Source organism: Malania oleifera, chromosome 2 (genome assembly GCF_029873635.1).
Source record: "Malania oleifera isolate guangnan ecotype guangnan chromosome 2, ASM2987363v1, whole genome shotgun sequence".
In the NCBI taxonomy this organism is placed as follows: domain Eukaryota; kingdom Viridiplantae; phylum Streptophyta; class Magnoliopsida; order Santalales; family Ximeniaceae; genus Malania; species Malania oleifera.
In genome coordinates this window covers 47,685,502-47,697,667 of record NC_080418.1, presented here as the reverse complement: position 1 = coordinate 47,697,667, position 12,166 = coordinate 47,685,502, and positions in this window count along the sequence as shown.

Genomic DNA, 12,166 nt, shown 5'->3' with positions numbered 1-12,166 from the left:
TCTTCAACCCAGAGCTTATAGCCTTTAACCCCCTCTGGGTATCCCACAAAAATGCATTGAATAGCCCTAGACTCTAATTTATCAGTTCTAATGTGGGCATAGGCTACGCACCCAAAAACTTTTAAACCCTGATAATCAGCAAGCTTACTCGACCAAATTTCTTGAGGGGTTTTAAAATATAGAGCTGTGGAAGGACACCTATTAATAAGGTATACAACAGTGGTCACCGCCTCTGCCCAAAAGGTCTTGGGCAGACCTGAAGTGGCTAACATGTATCTTACCCTTTTTAGAATAGTCCTATTCATCCTTTCAGCTAGTCCATTCTATTGGGGAGTATCACTAACAGTCCTATGTCTAGCAATGCCCTCAACTTTACAAAATTCATAAATTTCATTTGACAAGTATTCTAATCTATTGTCTGTTCTCAGTGTTTTAACTTTTCTGCCAACTTGATTTTCAACTAAGCTTTTCCATTCTTTAAACTTTTCAAAAGTATCACTTTTATGTTTTAGAATATAAACCCATACTTTTCTAGAAAAGTCATTTATAATTGACAAAAAATACCTAGAATCACCATGAGAACTAATTGTAACAGACCCCCACAAGTCTGAATGTATGTAATCAATAGTCTGTTTTGTGGTATGGGTGGACTTCTTAAAACTAACCCTAGTAGACTTACCCAAGACACACTCCTCACAGAATGACAATTCCTCTAGTTTCTTATCTCCAAGGAGCCCCTGTTTCTCTAGCTCCTTTAGGCCCTGTTGGCTAACATGTCCTAGCCTCTTATGTCACTAGGAAACCTAATTTTCTACCTTGTGATTGATAGGTGAGGCCTCACCAATCACTGTCTTTCCTACTAAGGTGTACAACCCATTCTTTAGCACCCATTTCATCACTACCAGTGAACCTTTACATACTCTTAGGCTACCTCCTTCAGACTTAAACGTGTACCTTGTCTTATCTAAGCTACCAAGAGAAATCAAGTTTCTCTTTAGCTTAGGTATGTACCTCACATCTTTTAGCACTCTTTCAATCCCATCATGCATTAGAAGTCTCACAATCCCAATACCCTGTATTTTACATGACTTATTGTTTCCTAGGATAACATGACCTCCTTCTAAGCATGTAAAGGACTTGAACCAGTTTTTCAATGGACACATGTGGAAGGAACATCCTGAATCTAATATCCATTCTTTTCCTGAATCTTTCTCATAGACGTTCAACACTTCTGCACTATCATACCCATCTAAAACTACAGTTGCCTTACCCTTTGATTCAGAGGCGGTGGTATTTGCAACCTTTTTCCTCTCAGGACAGTCCCTCTTAAAATGTCCTTCCTTGTGACATGCAAAACACTTTAGTGCTTTGCTCTTAGATTTTGATCTAGACCTCTTGCCTTTTCCTTTCTTGTCTCTCTTTTTAGACCTACCTCTCACATTTAACCCTTCCCCTGACCCTGATTTAGACTCAAACTTAGTGTGCAATTCCTTAGAGTGTAAAAAGTCTTGCACATCTTCTAAAGTCAGCCTCTCTCTCTCCCATACATCATAGTTTCTTTAATATTTTCATATGTGGAATCAAGAGAACTCAATAAAAGAAGTGCCTGGTCTTCTTCATCTATGCTACTATCAAAATTAGCAAGATCCAAAGGAATTTTATTAAATTTATCTAAATGTTCATCAATTTATGTTCCAGGGGTCATTCTAAAGGTGTTGAGTCTAGTCTTCTTATGGAGTCTATTTGCTAGGGATTTTGTTATGTACAAACTTTCTAGTTTTGACCACACTCCAGTTGCCGTATCCTCATTGGCAACTTCCCTAAGCACTTTGTCTCCTAAGGACAAGATAATGGCACTACGTGCGCTTTGGAGGATTTCGGGCTTCACTTTATCGGTGGAGGGAAAACTTGGTTTCCCATCTTGTGAAGTGGAAGCCCCCTTCTTTTCTCCAAAAAGGGCTTCCTCAAGCCCTTGTTGTACCAAGATGACACGCATCTTGATCCTCTATAAACCAAAGTCATTTTTTTCTGATGAATTTTTCTTTTTCAAACTTAGCGGTCCCCATCACATAGCCAGACTCTGATACCACTTGTTGTGTGTAATTAAGCTAATTGCTAATTCTAATTTTCAGATTTTAATTAATTATAAATAAACCACAATCTGATTTTACCTAAGCATCAACCATAATCACACCTAAACGAAAACCTGTTTATTTCAATGTGTGCGTGTGCGCCAAGCCTGATCAAGAAAAATATTTGTTCACCAATCTAATATTCAGCAAATAACCAATAAATTCAGCAAAATGTAAACATGCCACAAGAACAATCCACAAGAACACATTTATGTGGTTCGGCCCAAAAATTGGCCTACATCCATGACAGAAATTTAATTCGGAGATACTATATTAAATCCGGCGGAAATAATATGCATACATGTACACAGATTTACCTTTGGGGCTTACCGATCTCCTCTGAAAATCAGCCCAAGAATAATCCAAAAAATCCCCCTTTCACACCTGCGAAGAATCCTAGGTTTCTCCCTATATTCTTCCCTGATTTCCCTAAAAGAAACCCTCCCTAAGAAACTAAATTTGAGCTTTTACCTTGCCTTACCCTTGCGCGAACCTTCGTTGGAGGTTGGAGATTCCCCTAATGCCTAACCTCCATTGCCGTCTCCTTCTCTTGTGCGCCCCTCTCCCGCGCAGCTGAAGGAACCCTCGGCTGTAGTTCTCTCGCGCTGGTAAAGACTCACGGATCTGTTGGTGTTCTCTTGCGCAGGTGAAGGGCCGCGGCTCAAGAGAAGAACTGCTCTGCGCTGCCATTTTCTTTTCTCTAAGAAGCTGAAAATTGAAGTGTGTAAAAGTCCCACGCCCCCTACTGTTTTACATTTACAATTAATGAAGACAAATTACATTCATGCCCCTAAATACAAAAAAAAAAAAAAAAACCCCAACAACAACCGTTTGATTTGGGAAAAGAATGGACGGCTTGGATTGTTAAGCTTGACACTCCAACAGTAACAATAAGGCTTGGTCCAATTCTAGGAAAAGGAATGATGTATGGTGTTTTAAGTGCAGAAAAAAGGGCATATAAAACGAGATTGTCCAGAGAGGAAGAAGGGGAATATAGAAAATAATGAGCGTTCATCAAAATCGGCGAATGTAGTAGAAGAAGGAGACTCAGAGAGTGGTGATGATGATATGCTTTTGATTTCATCTGGTTCAGATCGTCTCACATATTCTTGGATCTTAGATTCAGTATGCTCCTATCACATGACACCAAACAAGGACTGGTTCACCGCTTATAGGTTGGTAAGTTGTGCTTCTATCCTAACAGGAAATGATGTTTCATGCAAAATTATCGGAATAAGGAATATTAGGATCAAAATGTTTGATGGTGTTGTGAGAACATTATGTGATGTTAGGCATATACTAGAGTTAAGAAAGAATTTGATTTCATTGGGCACTTTAGATTGTAATGGGTTTAGTTACAAGTCTACAAGTGGGGTTATGAAGGTGAGTAAGGGTGTTTTGACTATGATGAAGGGGTAGAAATTTTCGAGGAATATCTATTCACTTCTAGGTACCACATTTGTAGGTGGAGTTGCAGTTGCAGAGTCTGAGTTAGATAATACTGTCTTGTGGCATATGCGGTTAGGGCATATGGGTAAGCGTGGAATGATGAAGCTTTATAAGAGAAATCTTTTGAAGGGTGTTAAAACATGTAAGCTGAATTTCTGCAGGTATTGTGTGCTTGAGAAACATAATAGGGTGCAGTTTATGACAACCACACACAAGACGGAGGGAACTCTTGACTACATTCATTTATATGTTTGGGGGCCGATAAGGGTAGCATCATAAGGACATATGCACTTTGTGAGTTTTATTGATGATTACTCATAAAAGGTCTAGGTGTACTTCATGAGGCACAAGTGAGAGACGTTTGTTAAGTTTAAATTGTGGAAAACTGAAGTGGAAAACTAGACCGGGAGAAAAATAGAATGCCTCAAATTCGACAATAGTACTAAGTACACTAATTCGAGGTTCAAGGAGTTGTGCGAGGAGCATGACATTAGAAGACATTTCACAGCATGCAAGACATCACAACAGAATGGTGTGATAGAAAGGATGAACCGAACTATAGTTGAAAGAGCTCGGTGTCTCAAGTTGAATGTAGGGTTTGTAAAAAACTTTTAGGCAGAGGTAGTAAATATGACGTGTTTCTTGATTAATAGATCACCAAGGGCAGCACTAGATGGGAAAGTTGTAGAGGAGGTATGGACAGGCAGTGCGGTAGATTACTCTAGTTTAGGGTGTTTGGATGTCCAGCCTATGTGCATGTTTCTAGTGAGGAGAGATCGAAGTTTGATGCAAAGTCTAGACAATGCATCTTCTGGGATATCAGAAACGAGGTGAAAAAGTTCAAGTTGTGAGATTCGAAGGCAAACAAGGTGGTGATCAGTAGAGATGTGGTTTTTGATGAGAAAGTTATGTTGCAGCAAACTCAGGAAGAAGAAGAGAAAAAGGTGCGAGAAAATTATAGTCGTAATGAGCATGTGGTGCAGGTGGAGTTAGATACTCAAGGTGGAGATGACAATGTTCAGTATGCATGGAGTTCTAGTTCAGGTGACTAGTAGCATCACAACATTGCTATAAGATAAGACCAGATGCACTATCAGGCCACCTCTCAGGTATGGATTTGATGATCTGATTACTTATGCACTCATTACTGGTAGCGAAGATCCTACTACTTTTTAAGAGGCGGTGCATAGTCAAGAGAAAAGTAGATGAATGGGTGCTATGGTGGAAGAGATGAAGTCTTTGTATAAAAACCAAATATGGGAGTTTGTGGAGCTTATAGAGGGGAAGAAAGCAATAGGTTGCAAATGGGTGTATAGGAAGAAAGAAGCGGTAACAGAAAAGGAAGGAGAAAAGTTCAAGACTTAATTAGTAGCAAAGGGTTAGTCACATAGGAAAGGGGTTGATTATGATGAGATCTTCTCCCCTGTGGTTAGATACACTCCCATCAGGGCAATGTTGGGATTGGTGACGCATTTCGATATGCATTTGGAGAAGATAAACGTAAAGATAGCTTTTCTCTATGGTGCTTTAGAGGATATGATTTACATGATACAACTAGAAAGGTTAGTCAAACTGGACAAGAACATTTGCTATGTAAATTGAGGAAATCACTTTCCGGCTGAAGTCGTCTCTGAGGCAATACATACGACTTGACTTATACATAATCTGGATTGGTTACAGGAGATGTGAGTATGATTGCTGCATTTATGTGAAAAGCGTTGATGATGGTTCATTCATTTTTTTGTTGCTTTATGTGGATGACATGTTGATTGTTGTGAAGAGTCTGACTGAGATCAACAAATTAAAAACCCTGTTGACTAAAGAGTTTGATATGAAGGATTTGGGTGCGACCAAGAAGATTCTTGGGATGGACATTCGTAGGGATAGAACTTCTAGAAGATTATGGTTATCTCAGCGTAGCTATCTTAAGAGGGTGTTGGGATAATACAAAACCAATGAGTACACCGTTGGTGAATCATTTTAGGTTGTTTACTGCCTAGTGCCCAAAGACAAACAACGATGTTCATGACATGTCAAAGGTCCCATGTGCCAGTGCAGTGAGGTGCTTGATGTATGCTATGGTTTGTATAAGACCAGATCTAGCACAATTGTGAGCAAATTACTTTCAAATCTAGGTCGACAACATTGAGATGCAGTTAAGTGGATTTTCAGATACTTGAAGAGTACTACAGATTTTGACATCATGTTCAATAGACAACAGGTTGATCCTTTAGTGGTTAGGATATATGGATGCATACTATGCAGGGGACTTGGATGACATGAGGTCCCACAGGGTATGTATTCACCTTTTTGGGAGAGCCTATTTGTTGGAGGTCTATGGTTCACTCACTTGTTGCATTATCCACTATTGAATTGGAGTATATGACAGTGGCTGAAGCTAGCAAGGAAGCGTTGTGGCTTACAAGATTGGTTAAGGAGCTAGGAATTCAGTAAGGTGAAGTTCACATGCATTGAGATAGTTATAGCGCTTTTTTTTTTTTTTGTTTTTGTGAAGAACCAAGTGTATCATGCGAGGACCATGCATGTAGATGTGAGGTTCCATAGGATTAGGGAATTGGTTACTTCTGATGAACTACTACTTAAGAAAGTTCACACTTTCGAGAATGAAGAATCTATGTTGACAAAGTGCTACCACGGACAAGTTCAAGCATTGCTTGGACTTGAATGTCTCCAGTTGCTAGATGGGAGGTGTCCCAACCTATTGTCCTTGGTGGAGTTACAAGCCATGTTTTCGTATTTCTCCTAAGGGGTGAATATTCGTCAAGGTGGAGATTGTTGGAGTATGTGACTCATATTGAGTGGAATACATGCACAGAGAAAGCATGTTAAGGAAAAATAAGGAAGTTGGGTTATAGGAAGAAACATTCGATGGTTACTGATTACGCGTCAAAGCTACATAATTAGGTGTTTAAAATCATGAATTAAAAATTGTAATTTCATTTAAATGCGTAGTTATGTGTAATATTTTAATATTGAGTTCAATTTATAATATTTGAATTTTTTATCCTGTACTTGCCTTAAATTTATGAGTTTTTGTATTTAATTATTGTAGGGGCTTTTTTTAAATTTAAAGGAGAAACAAAAAGAAAAAAAGATGCAACTGTGAAGCACAAAAGAAGAAAAAAAGATATGCATGTGGCATGAATGTACTCGGTGGGCCAGCATGCAAAGGAAAAAGAGGCTGAAGAAGGGGGCGGCTGTGCATTGAAGGCAAGATTTGCATGGGCCACACATGCATTTAATGAGTCGGAGAAGAAAAAAAGGCTAGAAGTCGTAGGGTTTGATGGAGGAGGACATAAGGTTTTAAAATTGGAAGGGGGCCGCGTGAGCTGTAAATAGGAGAGAGGTCGTGCGCTGATAGGGTTTTATTAAAAAGGGGGCAGCAACATCATTGTAAAAGGAAGGTAGCCAACACTACAAAAAATAAGGTTATTAGTGAAGGATCAAAACCGTCACTAATACTTATAAATTTGTCAATAATACTATTAGTGACAGTTTTAAATTAGTTGCTATATCTGCCATTATTACTAATTATTAGTGACGAATTTTGAAACCGTCACTAATAATAGAGTATTAGTGATGGATTATAACCGTCACTAAAACCCCAATCCCGTCACTATAAATTTTATAGAGGTTCCACGCAAACTCGTCATTAATAGTAAGGTATTAGTAACGAATTTCAAAACCGTCACTAATAGTGTAGTTTTAGTGAAGGATCAAAACTATCACTAATAGTTGGGTATTAGTGACGAATTTTAAAGTCGTCACTAATAGTATAATATTAGTGATGGATCAAAACCGTCACTAATACTTATTGGCCTTTAGTGAAGGATCATAATTCATCACTAATAGTATAGTATTAGTGACAGTTTTAAATTCGTCACTAGTAGTGGAGTATTAGTGAAGGATCAAAACCGTCACTAATACTTATTAGCTTTTAGTGAAGGATCATAATTCGTCACTAATAGTTGACTTTAGTGAAGGATCAAAACCGTCACTAATACTTGACCTTTAGTGAATGATTAATATTTGTCATTAATAGTATAGTATTAGTGACGGTTTTGATCCTTCACTAATATCTATTGAAACTGTCACTAATTAATTAAAAATTAATATTTTTTTAAATCATTAATTCCTATAAAAATCTGTAATTACATTTTTGCATAGATAACATTAAACCATAATTATTAAAAAGATTCATAAATTATTAAAAATTATAATTCAAAATCAAATATAACATTATACAAATTCCGAATGTTTTATACATGAATCCCATATGTTCACATAACAAAAAAACAAAAAAACAAAAAAAAGTCAAAAGCTGCATCCTTCTGTAGCATGGGATGGTGTTGATGGTTTTTGAATTATATAAAAAAAATTAGTATATGATTTTTGACCATATATGTACTATAAGTATCAATGATTTAATAAAAAAAATAAACGGATATTCGGACAAAGTTAAAAAAAATTGATACGATTTTAAATTGTTAAATTTTATCAGTTTTGAGAAATTTTGGCAGCATTTTCCCTATAAATAGAACATTTTTCATAGAGATATGTTTGAAACTTGGGTGTTTACACAAACAGTTCACAATAATACAACCAATAATTAATGAATTTTATTAGTGCACAAAATTTTCATATAATCAGCATTAAATAATATAATGTGTTTATGCATCTCACAAACAATTTATATCAGACTATAGTTCTATGAAAAAATAAAACGTGATGTTGAGATTTATAAGGCTTCTTTAGGACTCAAAAACAACTATAATAGTCAAATAATGTAAATGAGTCCATTATTGATAAAATTTTCACTTAGCATATGCAAAAGTAAATTTAGAGATGAAGTTCACAATTCATTTGAACTTCACTCATCATTTCTAAAATGTTTTTAACATTCATCACACTATAATCATTTTCACAAATATGGTATATGACTTTGATTATTTTGCATTGGAATTAAACAAATTTTCGGTAACATACCGTCTGTAAATAGAACATTTCCCAAACTTGCAAGTCACAAACTTTACTAGCTGACAATATTTAAGCATATTTCTTACATGATCAATTTTCCCAAGCATACCCATTCATGAATCTCTTTATCAAGTTCACGTGTATTAGACTTAAAAGTATGAGGTATAGATGCTTAATTTTCTATGCACAAGAATAAAAAAAATTATATACTACGATTTGATAGCTTACCTAAAAAAAAAATCATTATCAGGATGTAAATGACTCTAAAATTGTAACCTGCCATCCTCTTAACCACTTGGCAGTGAACCATTAACTACCAGACCACTAACCCCAACAATGATACAAGGTTTTACGTGGGAAAAAAATTTACTGAAATTTCGGCAACATGCCGTTTGTAAATAAGACGTTTTCCCATTAAAATTGTACCTGATAGGGTAAAATAAGCAATTTATGATTCAGTTCAAGGCATACGAGAACATATATCTACTACCAGCATGCAATTCACATTCACTACATCCGCCATGCAGGAAGCATTTTAGACTACGCATGCAATCAGGTAGCACAATTAAACAAGCAACAGAATATATAAATTTTATGGAAATTGAATCAATTTAATTGTTATGTTTAAATTCTAAATCCAACTCACTCGATGTTTGACTTTAAGTTTTTGAAATTCAAACTATATTCTTAGAAATGCAATTCTTGGAAATCAGGTGTCTTCTAGAATTTCGATTATCAATAGACTGTGTCTGTTAGACAATTACTCAGGGCAGCTATTGTTTGAATAATGAGCTCGATGATACTATATATGGTTGTCATTGATCAATTTGAAGTGGAATTGAGATACGTACATACATTATCAAATCATATACTGTCCTCTCACTCAAGAGACTTACTTTCTATTGTATTTCTTATTCAATTATTCTTATTGTAACATCTTGCAAATAGGTTGAGACTAAATCACATATCTCTAGTTTCAGTAATTATGAATAAGAATAACTTTGAGTTAGAAAATATCCTTTGGACTAAAATTTTCTATACTTCTATAAATGGGGAGTTTTCTTGCAAGGCTAGGGATCTTGAGTGCAGTTGCACTATTTTTGGCTTGCGAGCCAAGAGAAAGTTGTGTTGAAAAGGATGGTAGTCCTAGTTGAGGTCTCAATGTAATAGTTGATTGATTATAGTGAAAATTGGATGTATGGTAGGTATGGTGATCAAACCATTATAAATTTGGCATCTCTCTAGCTTATGGCATTTATTTAACTTCATTTGCATGGACTTTGTGATTATGTTTAGATTGCATCACTATTATTTACTATGGTCAAACTAATTATCAATTTGGCTTGAAAAAAGATATAGAAGTCAAGTTTTAAAACCACCTAATTCACCTTCCTTTTTTGGGTGCCTATTGGGACCAACATTTGATATCAAAGCATGATTCTTGTACTTATTTTATTTGTACACAAGAGTATATCAAAGGCATCCATGGAAAGCCATGATCATGCTAAACTATAGTCCACCAGCTCGGTGTACTCATTTGAAGGAACTAATTACACTTACTAGAAAGCTAGAATAAAAACTTGTATTCAATCTCTTAATGTTAGTATATGAAACAATATTTTGAAAGGTCTAGTAATTCTAAGCAAGATGGTACATGGTAAGTTAGTTCCAAAAACTGAAGAAGAATATACTGATGGTGATGATAGACATATTTAATTAACCAAGTTTGTAAATGTTTTATATTGTGTTTTAACTTCTATTGAATTTAATAAAGTCTCATGTTGTTATCTAGCTAAAAAAATTTGAGATAACTTGAAGTAATGCATTAAGGAACTAATCAAGTCAAAGAATCTAAAGTAAATTTACTAACGAGTGAATATGAGATGTTTTAATTGAACGAAAATGATTCAATTACCAAAATGTACAATCAATTCACAAATATCATTAATCCTATGAAAGGACTTGGAAAGATCTTTCCTACTAGTGAGATGGTAAAGAAAATTTTAAGATCTTTGCCAAAGAAATGTGAAGCCAAGATTGCTACAATTATTGAAGCTAAAAATTAAAATATTTTATGAATTAATGAGCTTATTGGATCACTTATTACACATGAGATGACAATAAATGTCACTAACTCTTCAATTGTGCAATAAATGTCATTGATTCTTCCCTTATTGTAGTTCCTTTTTTTTTTTTTTTGAAGAAAAATGATTTTAAAGGAAAAATAATTTGGAAAAAACTTTTTAAAAATATTATTTGAAAAAAAAAGAATAAATTACATGTTCTAAGTGTAATAAAAAGGGATACTACCAAAATAATTGTCCTTTTAAAATAAAAGAAAAGGGAAGACTGAAAAGAAGGCATTGGTTGCCACATGGAATGGTTTAGAAACCTCTAAAGCTATCAATGTAGAAATTAAGGAAGAAATTGTTAATCTATGTTGATCACTAATATTAAAGATAAAAAAAGGTAATGTATGGTCCTCCTCTTTCAATAGATGATGCTTAGGATAGTGTTAAAAATATTTGTAAAAAGATTTGTTAAATTAAAAGAAAGAGTTAACGAGTTAAAAATTTAAAATTCTAAACTTAAGAAAAATAATCAAGAATAATTTAAGGATTTTGAAAATCAAGAATTAAAATGAAATTGAAAACTTTTGAATTTGAGAAAATTAAGCTTGAAATTGAAAATAATTGATTTTGAAAAAGATGGATATATAAGAAAAGAATTTGATTCTCAAATGACTGAGTTTGAAAATGAAAAAAAAAAAAAAACATTGAAGAAAGCAAAAAATTTGGATCATGGAATAATGACTTATATAATCATATAATTGATGTAAATGAGGTTTTTGAAAATTTTTCAATCATATAAGATAGATTAAAATTTTTTTTGGTAAGTCAGAAACCATGTTTTAATGAAAAAAGACTTGGTTATGAATCTTCTTTGAGTAGAAATCAAAGTTTGGAGTAAAATCTATCAAAATTGCTCCTATTGTTATTCACTGTACTATTGGTAATGAATTTGGACATCTTGAAAAGGATTGTTAGAAAAAAAACAAATAAGAATAATTTCAAAAGAGAAAACAAAAATGAACTCCAAGAAATTATCTCTAAGGTTTATGGACCTAACTTCACTAGATACCGATATTAGAAGGCTGTTGCTATTTTCCAAACATGAATAAAAGAGGAAATGAGAAGTGGTGCTTAGATAGTGCTTGCTCTCAACATGTGATTGATGATAAATTGAAGTTCATATTTATCCAGCTTAGAAATTATGGATTTGTAACATTGGCAACAATAATAAACGAATAATTCTCGAGAAAGGTATCTTTGGTAAAAATTCTAATACCATAATTGAGAAGTATTCAGTTTGTAAAAGGTTTAAAAAATAATTTGTTAAGTATTAGCCAAATATGCGATGAAGGCAAGACTATATTATTCACCAAGTCTAGATGCATTGTGATAAATTCTTGTGGAAGTTTAACATTTGACGCTTAAGAGAAGGTAATGCTTTACATTATAAATATCTTGTAAAGATAAATGTTTGCATTGTTGTTTATAATGACATATCACCACCTCCCACTTAAC